Source organism: Bufo gargarizans, chromosome 9, assembly GCF_014858855.1.
Source record: "Bufo gargarizans isolate SCDJY-AF-19 chromosome 9, ASM1485885v1, whole genome shotgun sequence".
NCBI lineage: Eukaryota > Metazoa > Chordata > Amphibia > Anura > Bufonidae > Bufo > Bufo gargarizans.
This window is the reverse complement of record NC_058088.1, coordinates 18,911,327-18,924,343: the sequence shown is the minus strand read 5'-3', so window position 1 is coordinate 18,924,343 and position 13,017 is coordinate 18,911,327. Positions and strand designations below refer to the sequence as shown.

At 44.8% G+C, this 13,017-nt stretch overlaps 1 long non-coding RNA gene across 1 annotated transcript; it reads left to right on the top strand.

The window, feature by feature from the left end:
* Positions 1–5,140: 5,140 nt before the first annotated feature.
* Positions 5,141–10,467, top strand: LOC122946785. Its single transcript, XR_006391262.1, has 4 exons — positions 5,141–5,205; positions 5,518–5,598; positions 6,234–6,296; positions 9,507–10,467. It is a non-coding gene; the product is annotated as an uncharacterized LOC122946785 (long non-coding RNA).
* Positions 10,468–13,017: the final 2,550 nt, after the last annotated feature.

Here is a 13,017-nt window from a genome sequence, read left to right as displayed (position 1 = left end):
CAATCTCCAGGACCAGATGGAAATCAAGGGGACCCTACTCTGGGATCCAAAAGAACAGCGCAAAAAGGCGAAATGGGTGACCTGACTTTGCTTCAGAAGGAGCAAGCGATTAACGGCTTCGGGGCCGGGCTATGGCTAGCTTGCCGTATCCCCACGGGGGTGGACGAGAGTTGTTACATCGCTGATGGACTAGGTATTGTTAACTTTAGAACTAGGGGTTCTTAATGTTAAGCGGAACATCTTATAGGAGGGTAGTAAGAGGAGGCATCAGTAGATATTAAGTATGTGTAACACTACTACCATGTCGGGAAGACGTAAGCTCAAAAGAGTTATGTAAGAGAGTATGAAGTGAATATCTTCTATGTTTTGCTAAACTCTGTTAAAATGTATATGTTAATTGAGTTGGTATATGGGTGGGGGGGAGGGGGGGTTATATGTGCTGGGAATGATCACCATATTACCTGTTCTATCCAAAACCTGTCCTAGGTCCGTGATTAATGATATTCATGAAAACTGGTCACTATGGTTAACATAATCTCGTGGAACGTTAAAGGTCTCAGATCCCCGCAAAAAAGAATGATGGTATTGAATCACCTAAACAGACTGCGGGCTGACATCACTCTCCTCCAAGAAACACACATGGAGGAGAGAGATTTGCTGCGTATGGGAATGGTGATGGGGTCTCAGTCGGTGGCCCGCAAAGCAGGGGTTCTGATATTACTGCAGAAAGGTTTACCTTATTCAGTACATTCTTGTTTTGTTGATGAAGATGGGCGGATCGCTCAAGGTGCCCTCAAATTCTCGTCAGGTTTACTGAGTATATACAATGTTTATGGCCCTAATGAAACTCATAGTACCTTCTTCTCTAACTTAATGGGCAGATTATTGTTGGACCCGATTCATGACAAAGTGATAGGGGGCGATTTGAACGTAGTGGCTGATTGGGAAGAAGATAGGAGATCAGACAGGGTGGGCAATCCACCGACAAAAAGACATGAGTCGATACTGAATGACATGATGACGTCCGTGGATCTAATAGATACTTTGCGCACCTTTCATCCAGAAGGGCGCGAATTTACTCATTACTCGGCAGCTCACAAGTCATGGTCGCGTCTAGACTATATTTTGGTATCGACCCCTTTAAGTGGTAGGTGTTTGTCCATAGAGATAGCAGACATGGTTATTTCTGACCATGCACCCTTAGTGTCAACGTTTAGAGATAGTGTGCCTAGAACAGCGGTTCTCAACCCAGGGGTCGCGACCCCTTTGGGGGTCGATCGGCCCTTTCCGGGGGGTCGTCTGAGGCTTCCTATTAGGGCTGCACGATTGTAGCGTTACATTACCCTACTTCGTGAGATTTCCCTACCTCCTGACTTCCCGTCGCACTGCTTATGACGTGAGGAGGCGTTCCTGAGTTTTGACGATCTGCGCATGCGCAAACCGACAGTTTATGGAAAATCTCAGCGGAGTTCAGCTTCACACCGGGACACTGCGCATGCGCCGGCCGGAGTTAGCCGCGCTTGCGCACTGGGCCGTAATATTTCCCTACTAAGGCTCTCCTGCGCATGCGCAGTGTCCCGGTGTAAAGCTGAACTCCACTGAGATTTTCCATAAACTGTCGGTTTGCGCATGCGCAGATCGTCAAAACTCAGAAACGCCTCCTCACGTCATTAGCAGTGCGACGGGAAGTCAGGAGGTAGGGAAATCTCACGAGGTAGGGTAATGTAACGCTAAAATCGTGCAGCCCTAATAGGAAGCCTCAGACGAAGTAGCAGTGCGACAGGAAGTCAGGAGGTAGGGAAATCTCACGAGGTAGGGTAGTATAACGCTACAAATAGGAGAGAGATTGTTTCACACAGGAGTAACATACTTTACACGCAAAGACAGTTATGTGCGCAGTTTAGGACACATGAGGGGACACATAGGGCCATGAGGGGGACCAGCATAAGATGCTATATGTCTTATGCTGGCCCCCCTCATGGCCCTATGTGTCATAGCACACATCCCCTATAACAGCGTACTCCACAGATCCACCCCATAACAGTGCCATCCACAGATCCCCCATAACACTGTCCTCCACAGATCCCCCATAACAGCGTCCTCCACAGATCCCCCATAACAGAGTCCTCCACAGATCCCCCATAACAGCGTCCTCCACAGATCCCCAATATAACAGCGTCCTCCACAGATCCCCCACAACACAGCGTCCTCCACAGATCCCCCACAACACAGCGCCCTCCACAGATCCCGCACAACACAGCGCCATCCACAGATCCCCCACAACACAGCGCCCTCCACAGATCCCCCACAACACAGCGCCAATTACAGAACTACCTAACACCTTGTAATAGACTGGCATACATCCTGCATATCAGATATTTACATTACAATTCATAACAGTAGCAAAATTAGTTATGGTAGCAAGGAAAAAAATGTAATGGTTGGGGGTCACCACAACATAAGGAACTGTATTAAGGGGTCACGGCTTTAGAAAGGTTGAGAACCACTGGCCTAGAGGGAAGGACTATATATGGCGCTTTCCTTTGGACCTATACGAGAATGAGGAGTTCGGTAAACTACTTGTGGGATGGTGGGATGAGTATATGGAACTGAACAATAATCCAGATAATGCTCAGCTAACGTGGGATGCAGCGAAGGCGGTGCTCCGGGGAAAATTGATTTCACATATGGCAGGATTAAAGAAAAACGTAGATGACCATATAGATACACATAGTAAGGCACTCTGGAGAGCTTATACAGCTTTCAAAAGTAGTCCTTCTGACGAGTTGGAACAAATCTGGAAAAAAGAGAAGGTTTAATATGAACACGAGGGAGATTCGACATGCTTTGTTTGCCGATGATCTCCTAGTCTTTTTGGAGAATCCGAGGAGAGATCTACACATATTATTGCAACAATTGGCCGAGTTTGGTAGCTTCTCGGGTTTTAAAATAAATGTGGATAAAAGTGAACTACTTCTCCTGAAGCAAAGAGCCAGAGAGGTGACATGGATTTCACAAGACCTGCCTGTTAAAATAGCCACCTCGCATATAAAATACCTGGGCATAATGATAGGTCAGACCTCGGATACTATATATAACCTTAATTACCCACCACTGTTTCAGAAAATCCTTAGGGAAATAGACAACTGGATGCTCCTTCCATTGTCCCTAACAGGAAGGTGTCATCTAATAAAAATGATTAGCTTCGCGAGGCTCTTGTACCCCTTACAGACGATACCGATATTAATTAAACATACAGACATCAAAACCCTAGAATCGGCGTTTAGCTATTTCATGTGGAGGGGTAGAAGGCCTCGAATCTCTCTCCAGAAGCTGCAATTGGCCAGATCAGAAGGGGGACTAAACTTCCCGAATATTAGGAGATATAACGTAGCGAGTAACTTCAGACACTGTATCGATTAGATAACTCAGTCGAGCCATTATTCCAATTTAGAGATAGAATCTCAATTAGTTCAACCATGGTCCTTAGCGGCTCTGTTACACACGAAATATACGAATCTCCCACCTTTGATAAAATAAGAGCATCTTGATAAAGGATGCAGTGGCAACCTGGAAAGTGGTATGTAAGGAATATGGCCTCTCGTTCTTACTCTCAAAATATATGCCTTTGTGGGATCACCCAGAATTTGAAAAGGGGGGACAGAACAAACAATTTATTGAATGGAAAGCTAAGGGCATTAGATTTGTAGGAGATGTATGGCATGAGTCGGAAAACAGATACCTTCTATCAAACGAGGTCTGCTCAAAATACAAGTTGACCGCAAAACACTTTTTAGCACACTTGCAGATGGTGAACTTCCTGAAAGGAAGGTTGAGGGATCTTTCCCGGGAGTTTCAATTCAACCAATTTGATTCCTTGAAACTATCAAACCATAACTATTTATCCCTTGTTGACCTCGCTCTCCGATTGCAAAAAAGGAGGTCGGAGACCGCAACGGCAAAAACGTTCAAGTCCTGGGAAAAGGAGTTGCAAGCTCCCAATATCCAAGACAGAATCATATAGGGTTGGATGGAGGTAAGGAAAGCGGCACCATGTGAAACCTGGCGTGAAACTCAATTTAAGATAATACATAGAGCTATTTATGGCTTCCATGACTCATATGTACCAACACAACTAAATAGGCTGACACAGTGCCCAAAATGCAAGATGAGTAATACCAACTTATACCATGGGCTTTGGTCCTGTACCCAGTTGGTTTCCTTCTGGAATGTTTTTGTTCAATGGTGCAAGGAGGCACTGAAATTTCACTTGCCACTGTCAGTAGAGACAATATTGTTTCATAGTCACCCAGATAACCTAAAACTAACCCAAACAATTCATCTATGCATTTTGGCAGCCAAGAGATGCCCGTTATGTCACTGTCAGCTGAGACCAAATACGCCCAACATGTCAAATTATTGCACAAGCTAAAAACTGCCTAAAGATGGAATTCTTAGCAGCGGAGCAAAAGAAGGAAAGCATGGTTAAAGGGCTTATGAAAAAATGGAGGGATTTTATATCTTTGGTCCTTGCGGATGAAGAAATCCGAACATTGATGGAACCGTTTAGGTGCACGGCTTGGTTCTTAACAGAACAGAACTTTAGGGAAATTAGACCAGAGGGAGATGGTTTAAGGAAGCAGATGATTGGGTTTAGTTAGACTGATAATAATGATATTGAAGACGGACAAGACAGGAAGTAAAAGGATGTGTTAGGGTAGGTGATTGTGGGGAAAGGGGTATTTGCTTGTGAAATGTGGTAAAGAATCATATAAGGCTACTAAGGTGATTTACAAGCTATGATGTATTTTGTACTGACTGAATGTATTTCACATTGTAATTGCTGTAATGACCTTTTTATATATCGGAAAAACGAATAAAGAAAGGTTTACAAAAAAATAAAAATCACGGGGAAGATCTTAAAGCGCATCTTTTTTTGTGCAAAATCAGTATGAACGTAGCCTCAGGAACACAATCCGTAAAATACTGTGCTGACACAACACAGAGGAGGCTTCTCACTGGACCTAAACCTCCCAGAAGATTGTGAGTGTAGTGATGATGTCATGATCATGTGATCAGTCACATGCCTAGGGAGGGGAGGTAAGGAAGTGATGTCACCCCACCCTTTAACTCCTCCTATGCCTGATCATGTGATTGTGACATCATCACAGGTCCTTTACCCCCCCTGAGCTCTGCCATCTCCAGGTAGGTTACTGGTCAGTGGGTGTTTTATTAGTATTCTTTGTCTTTTTATGTCATGTTACATGTTTGTATCTGTCTGTAGCAGCAGTAATTAACCCCTTAAAGGGAGCCTGTCAGCAGTTTTGCACCCCTTCCCCCGCTGCTAGCACAACTAAACAGGTGCTGGAGAAACCACTATAATGGGTTTTTCTATCCTGGAGATATTGATGAGCTATTGTCAGGACTGAGGCTCCAGGGAATGGACTCCATGGATCCATTGCAGCCGGTACACGAAAAACTATGTCCGTGTTAACTTCTTTCATCTTTTTTATATAGTATTCAGGCCACGAGGTCCAAGCGGGCAGAGAGGTCCAGAGATTTCTTCGGAATACCCACTAAGTATAAGCGCTGCCGACGGTAGGTAGAGGTTCACCTCCTCCATGTACAAATGCTTATTTTGCATTGAAAGGGGTTGTCCCATCCGGACGTTTAAGGCATACGGCAAGGATATGCAATAAATGTCCGATATGTGCGGATCCTGCCTCTGGGACCCGCTCCTGTCTCCAGAACAGGACCCCAAAGTGAGCAGAGAGCACACTGCACATGTGCTGCCACCCTCCGTTCACTGCTACGGGGCTCCGGAAATAGCCAAGAGTTAGGCTGTACCATAAACGCGAGATAGACGCAGGTCCCATCTCTCATATGAAATCCAAAAAGGGACAGCAAGCTGCGCATGCTCTGCTATCTTCCATTCACCGCTATGTGGGGGGGTAGCTATTTTCGGAAGTCCTATAGTGGTGAATAGAAGGCGTGGCTGTACCTGCGCAGCTTGCACTCCATCACCTTCTTGTTAAATTAGCCGCCCTCGCTCACTTGGATATTTTCGGAAGTCCCACAGCAGTGAATGAAGGGTAGCAGTGCATGCGCAGCTTGCTGTCCCTTCCAGGTTTAGTTCTAGAGGTGGGACATAGCCTAACTATATGCCATAATTGTGCAAGATGCGGATACCCCTTTAAGAGTATCACTTAAACAAAAGGCAATGCTTCTTTCAGGTATTTTTTGACCGCTGACGAAGTTCTGTTTCCTCCACTAATCAACTATTGGATCCGTCATAGGTAAGAGTCTACAAAGATAAATTATTAAAAGGGGTTCTGCACTTTGTTTAAACTGATGATCTATCCTCTGGATAGATCATCAGCATCTGATCGGCGGGGGTCTGACACCCAGGACCCCCGCCGATCAGCTGTTTGAGAAGGCAGCGGCGCTCCAGCAGCGCCGCGGCCTTCTCACTGTTTACCGCCGGCCGAGTGACGTCACGACTAGTATCAACTGGCCTGGGCGGGGCTAAGCTCGGTTCACTTGAATAGAGCTTAGCCCCGCCCAGGCCATTGATACTAGTCGTGACGTCACTGGGCCGGCGGTAAACAGTGAGAAGGCCGCGGCGCTGCTGCCTTCTCAAACAGCTGATCGGCGGGGGTCCCGGGTGTCGGACCCCCGCCGATCAGATGCTGATGATCTATTCAGAGAATAGAGCATCAGTTTAAACAAAGTGCAGAACCCCTTTAGGGTCCATTCACACGTCCGTTGTTTCTTTCCTGATCTGTTCCGTTTTTTGCGGAACAGATCTGGACCAGATCTGGACCCATTCATTTTCAATGGGTCCTGGAAAAAATCGGACAACACAATGTGTGCTGTCCGTTTCCGTTGTTCCGTTCCGCATGTCCGATTAAATATAAAACTTGTCCTATTCTTTTCAGCAAAAATTGGATCCTGGTACAATACAAAGTAAATGGTTCCGCAAAAAACGAATGACATTCGTATGTCATTACGTATGTCATCCGTTTTATGCGGAATCCGTTCCTGGAAATTAAATCCTGCCCACAGAAATCACTTATTCACTTTTTTTTTTCAATTTTTTTTCAAAGAAATCCAAACAACTTTATTTGCTTATTGAAATTTATACATGTTTGCGGATCCCCAAAAATGGATGACATACGGAAACATTTTCAGGAACAACGGATCCGCAAAAAACGGACCGAAATTCGGGATATAGAAAAATACTGACGTGTGAATGTAGCCTTAAGATGATATTAATATTCTATGGATTTTAGCAGAGGTGTTAAAGGGATTGTCCAGAGTATAAAAGAAAAGTCTAAAGGCAGGGTTAATAGTTAAAAAATAAAATAAAACATTTTTTATGTATTATTTTTTTTTTTTTTTGGGGGTACCGCTTGTTTGAAGTTATCCCCTATCCACAGGTCACACATGAGAGTTGCCTCTCCTTTCATTTCTATGGGCGTTCCGGAGATAGCCGAGCACAGTGCTCACCTGTCTCTGGGATTCCCATAGAAATGAAAGGAGCAGCTGCACACATGTCCGACCTGCCGCTCCTTTCATTTCAGGGAGGCTGCAGGGAACACGGGGCCCCAATTCTCATGATCAGTGGGAGCTCCAGCGGTAAGACCCCCCACTGATATAATAGTTATCTCCTAACCTGTGGATAACTTCAGACAAGCAGAATACCCCTTTAAAAAAAATAAGGTTTATTTAGCGTTTTTTTTTGTTTTTTTTTCAATCTACTGTATTTACCCTGCCTTTAGACTTTTCTTTTATATTCTTTACAGTCCCTTTAAGGGTACTTTCACACTTGCATTGCTGGATACCGGCAGGCAGTTCCGTCGCCGGATCTGGCAATCTGTATGCAAAAGGAAACCATTTGTAGACTGATCCGGATGCGGATCTGTCTGATCCGGATGCGGATCTGTCTCACAAATGCATTGCCATACCGGATTGGTCTCTCCGGTGTCATCTGGGAAAAATGCATCCGGTATTTATTTTCTTTACATTTTTAGAGGTCTGCGCATGCACAGACCGGAAGAGCAGATCAGTCAATGCGGCGCTAATACATTCTAATGGAAAAACATGCTGGCAAGTGTTCAGGATTTTGGGCCGGAGAGAAAAATGCAGCATGCTGTGTTTTTTTCTCCATCCAAATACCGTAAAAGGACTGAACTGAAGCATCCTGAACGGATTTCTCTTCATTCAGAATGCATTAGGATAAAACTGATCAGTTCTTTTCCGGTATTGAGCCCCTAGGACGGAACTGAATACCCGAAAACTTTGACGCAATTGTGAAAGTACCCCAACTCCTCCGCTAAAATCCACTATCAAACAAGAGGAATAACTCTTTAATCCCCAGCTGTTTTAGCCCCTCCACTCGGTCCCCTGTCGAACTGTTTACCTCCGCACAGCTGATTACGCGCCATCTAGACATGTGACTGTTGCAGCCATCACTAGCCTCAGGGTCTCGCACCGTACATACAGACCTGAGGCCAGCAATTGGCTGCAGTGGTCACTTGTATAGACAGATGTGTTCAGCTGTACTACAGTTTTTTTTTTATAACTTTATTTTACATTTATTTTAAATCCCCCTAGGGGACTTGAACATGCAATCATTAGATCACTTGTCCAATAGACTGCAATGAATTACCATTGCAGCCTATGGGACTTTCATTTTGTTCCTATCATAGGAACTATCGCTGTGGTAGCCTCCAATCCTTCAGTGGGATGGAGGCTACCACCGGGAATGTACAGCTACCTCAATCTCAGCGCAGTTTTTACTATTGACCACAATATCTCAGGTGTTAGTCCTGTGATCGGTGTTATCACAAACCACAGACATTAGCTCTGGGTCTCTGCCATTTAAATCATCAGAAACCTGGCAGCTATGGCACCCACTCCGCTCCTGAATGGGCGCCATGTTTAAAGGGCATCTGTCAGCAGTTATACCTATGACACTTGCTGACCTGTTACATGTGCACTTGGCAGCTGAAGACATCTGTGTTGGTCCTATGTTTAATATATGCCAATGAGCCTCTAGGAGCAACGGTTACACCTAGAGGCTCTACTCTCTCTGCAACTGTCACATCCACTCCACTTAGATTGATAGGACCAGGCAATAAAAACATCATCAGCCCTGGCCCTGTCAATCAAGCGAGTGGCAGTTGCAGAGAGAGCAGAGCCTCCAGGTGTAACAGCAACTCCCCCGTTGCTCCTAGAAGCTCATTTGCATTTTTCAAATATGTGGACACATATTAAACATGGGACCAACACAGCTGCCTTCAGCTTCCAAGCGCACATGCAACAGGTCAGCCAGTGTCATAGGTACAAAACTGCTGACAGATGCCCTTTAAAGATTCAACTTCCAACATACATGTATGTGGAGGTCGGGAAGGGGTTAGATATTTATTACACTTATTACATTTTATTTATTTTTTCTTTGCCCCTAAGACTTATGTATATGATTTTTGCTTTGTTTTATATAGGACATTTTCTAATCAGAGCCATGCCTAGCTGTCTGGTAAACCAGTGTATTAGCAAAACTGGAAGAAAGGGCCAGAACGGACAGGTAATTTTGCACGCCTTTCCAAAGGACCTCGACAGAATAAAAATATGGCTGCTACAGACCGGTCAAGTCTTCAAGGATCTAAATGGTTTGGCTGAAAAGATACTCAATAGAAACAGAAGCAACCAATACCGCCTGTGTTCGTGCCACTTCGCGCCAGATTCGTACATCGTCAACTTCTGCGGAAGAACGCTGCGAGTCGATGCCGTGCCTTCTATTTTTCCAATTGTCAGCGAAGGAGAAACGATTATTGAAGAAAATTTGAAAAAAGATCGGGCAAGAAAACGGAAGATACTTTTTGACCCTGTGGTCACTCCAATCGGTCCAATCATTGTTAATCAAATTACTAAACCTGAACCAGAAGAAGAAGAAGAAGAAGAAGAAGAGGAAGATGAAGAAACGTGTGACATAGAACTGCCAAAAAATGGATTTTGCAGTGTCGGAACGCAGACGGATCACACACTTTCTAATTCAATTGTTGTCTTTGAGGATCTGATGATGTAGATGGACCCTTCACCTCATGAAGGTCTTCTCCTGTAGAGGCAACGTTTACTTGTAGTCCATCGACAAGCAAAGACTTTGCATCTCCTCTGAACGTCTGAACAAAGACCTCGCCGTATTTTCTCACACATCTTTTTATTTTTATTTTATTTTTTATTAACAGGGTAACACCACTACTGCCGACCCTGTGCTGGTCCGAATTAAAAGTACCTTAGAGGAAGACGTAAACCACTCAGACTCTCTTCCACAACATTTTCGGGTTCAGTTCTGTTTTCTGCGCCTCCACCTGTAACTTTTCTTCCCAAAAAATGGGGAAAACTTGTAATTTTTTTATCTTGTTTGGACAATCTATTAAACCTAAAATGTCGACATAACAAGGAGTAGAATCACTTGGTTCATTCTTTCAACAAAATTACTGGTAGGTGCTGGGAACAGAAATAGACCATTTTTGGTAGGTATTCTATAGGCAATCATCATTTAGCGGTTTCAGAACTTTTCAGTGGCCTCAGTTTCCAGAATGTAGATGAATTGTTGAACGCTATGGATGCCTTTTGGAGGCATTTTTTTAAATGTTCTTGTTTTTTGTTGAAAATATTCAACCGTTTGCCTTCTACAGCTTTCAGTTTCACTGCTTCTGCAGATTGTCGCTTCTCCTCAGTAAATCCCATCAGGGAGCTTCTCTGGCGGCTCGATCTGTAGCGCTTATCTGTGGTTCCCTGACAGCAGGGGTGTAGCCTATAGGGGGAAGTGGCTGCTTTGGGGCCCAAACTCAGAAGGGGCCCACCCAGGATGAGGACTAAAAGATTTTATCGTCAGGGCCCTCACAACAGTTATACAGTGAGACCGTAGGAAACAGACGGAGCGGCTGCCGGGCCTCGCCTAACAGACAGTGATCTTGACTAGCTACAGGAGTTGGGGTTTGCCAGGAGGAGGGAGTTGCAAAGAAGTTTCAGGGGTGGGGGTTCAAAAATGTGCTTTGAGGCCCAGTCACTTCTAGTTACGCCACTGGTACAGATTGAGCTGTCAGAGCAGCTCTCTGATGGAATTTACTGAGAAGAAGCAACAATCTGCAGAAGCGGTGAAACTGAAAGCTATAGGAGACAAACGGTTGAAATTTTTTTTTCCTCTCACCCATGACGGCACCCATGCGGGCGGCACCTCCCATCCAGGGCAGGAAACCTGATGAGATAAAAAAAAGGTTCACACCCCCACCACACCTCAGTTCAGGTTTCCTGTCCTCCGGATAGGAGGTACCTGATGAGTCCAGGAATGAGACCAGGAATTATCCTCCAAGTATATGTCTTCTGACGAGGATACAGCAGGAAAATCTCTTTTTCCACCAGAGGATGTAGAGCCCTTATTAAAATCTGTGAAGACTACTATGCAATTAGAGGACACTAAAGAGCCTAAAACTATAGCTGATCAGGCCTTTGAGGGTCTGGGTCCAAAGCGCCATAGGGCCTTTCCCATTCACAAGAACATTGAGACATTAATTAAGAAGGAATGGAAAAATCCAGACAGAATTTTTTTATCCCAAATTTTGTCAAGCGTAAATACCCATTTGAGGAATCCATCTCTAGTGTATGGGATAAGGCCCCTTTTAGTTGATGCATCGGTAGCCAAGATTGCCGGGAGATCAGACCTTCCCTTTGAAGACCTAGGCTGTTTAGGAGATCCCTTAGATAAGAAGGTGGATATTTATCTTCAAAGGTCATGGGAATGTGCATCGACAAGTCTCAGACCAGCTATTGCAGCCTCATGGGTGTCTAGGTCTTTAAGGTTATGGCTGGGGCAGATAGAATCCCATATCAGAGACAATACCGCAAGGGAAGATTTGCTTGCTTCTCTACTAACCTTTCATAAGGCAGCGGATTTTTTGGCGGACGCCTCCACAGTTTTTCTGCCAGAGCTGCGGCTTTGTCAAACGCAGCCAGGCTGGTTGCGTCTAGGCTTTGGGTTTAAAGTCTAGACTTTGCTCACTCCCATGTGAAGGCTCTAGACTTTTTGGCTCTTCTCTTTCTAGAGAAAGCCTCGGACAACCAAAAGAAGTTTCCAGTTCCTAGAGGACGCATACTGTCATGTCCCAATTTATCCTGCCTCCCAAAAGTTTTTAAGAACCGCAGTATGGGTTCAGGGGGAGTTATTACATCTTCAGTACAAAGCTCTTCCCTTCGGAGTGTCACAAGCACTGAGGGTTTTCACCAAGGTAATAGCGGAGGTGGCAGCCTTTTTAAGACAGTCGGGCGTTACGCTAATCCCCTATCTGAACGATTTTCCGATTGTCTCTCAATCAAAAGAGGAGCTACAAAAAGATATCAATTTCCTCTGCTCCACCTTAGAAGGCCTAGGGTGGTTGATCAATTGGAGAAAATTAAGCCTAATTCCTTCTCAGAGTTGTGTATTTTTAGGGATTCAGTTAGATTCTTGTCTCCAGAAGAGTTTTCTTGCACCCCGAAGAAAGGACATCATTATAGAGGTAATACGGTCCATCTTCCTGTCCTATCTATGCACTTTCAGAGAGGCAATGGCAGTACTGGGGCAAATGACATCCACTATTCCGGCAGTTCCATATGCACAGATTCACTCCAGAGATCTTCAGGCAGACATCCTGAGGCAGTGGGATGGTTCTCAGAAGTCTTTAGATCAGAAGTTTCATCTCTCCTTGAAAGCAAAGTATTTCCTGATGTGGTGGATGTCACCAGATCACCTTTCAGCAGGCATCCCATGGGAATTTGCGAATCAGACTATAGTAACCACAGATGCCAGTCCTTGGAAATAGGGGCCCACTCCCAGAGCAGGTATTGGCAGGGTAGTTGGGATCTGAGTACGAGAAATAAATCATCCAACTTCAAGGAGTTAAAAGCAGTACAAATGGCACTAACAATAGCACTTCCAGAAATAAGGAACAGAAGGATGATTTCCTACACAGA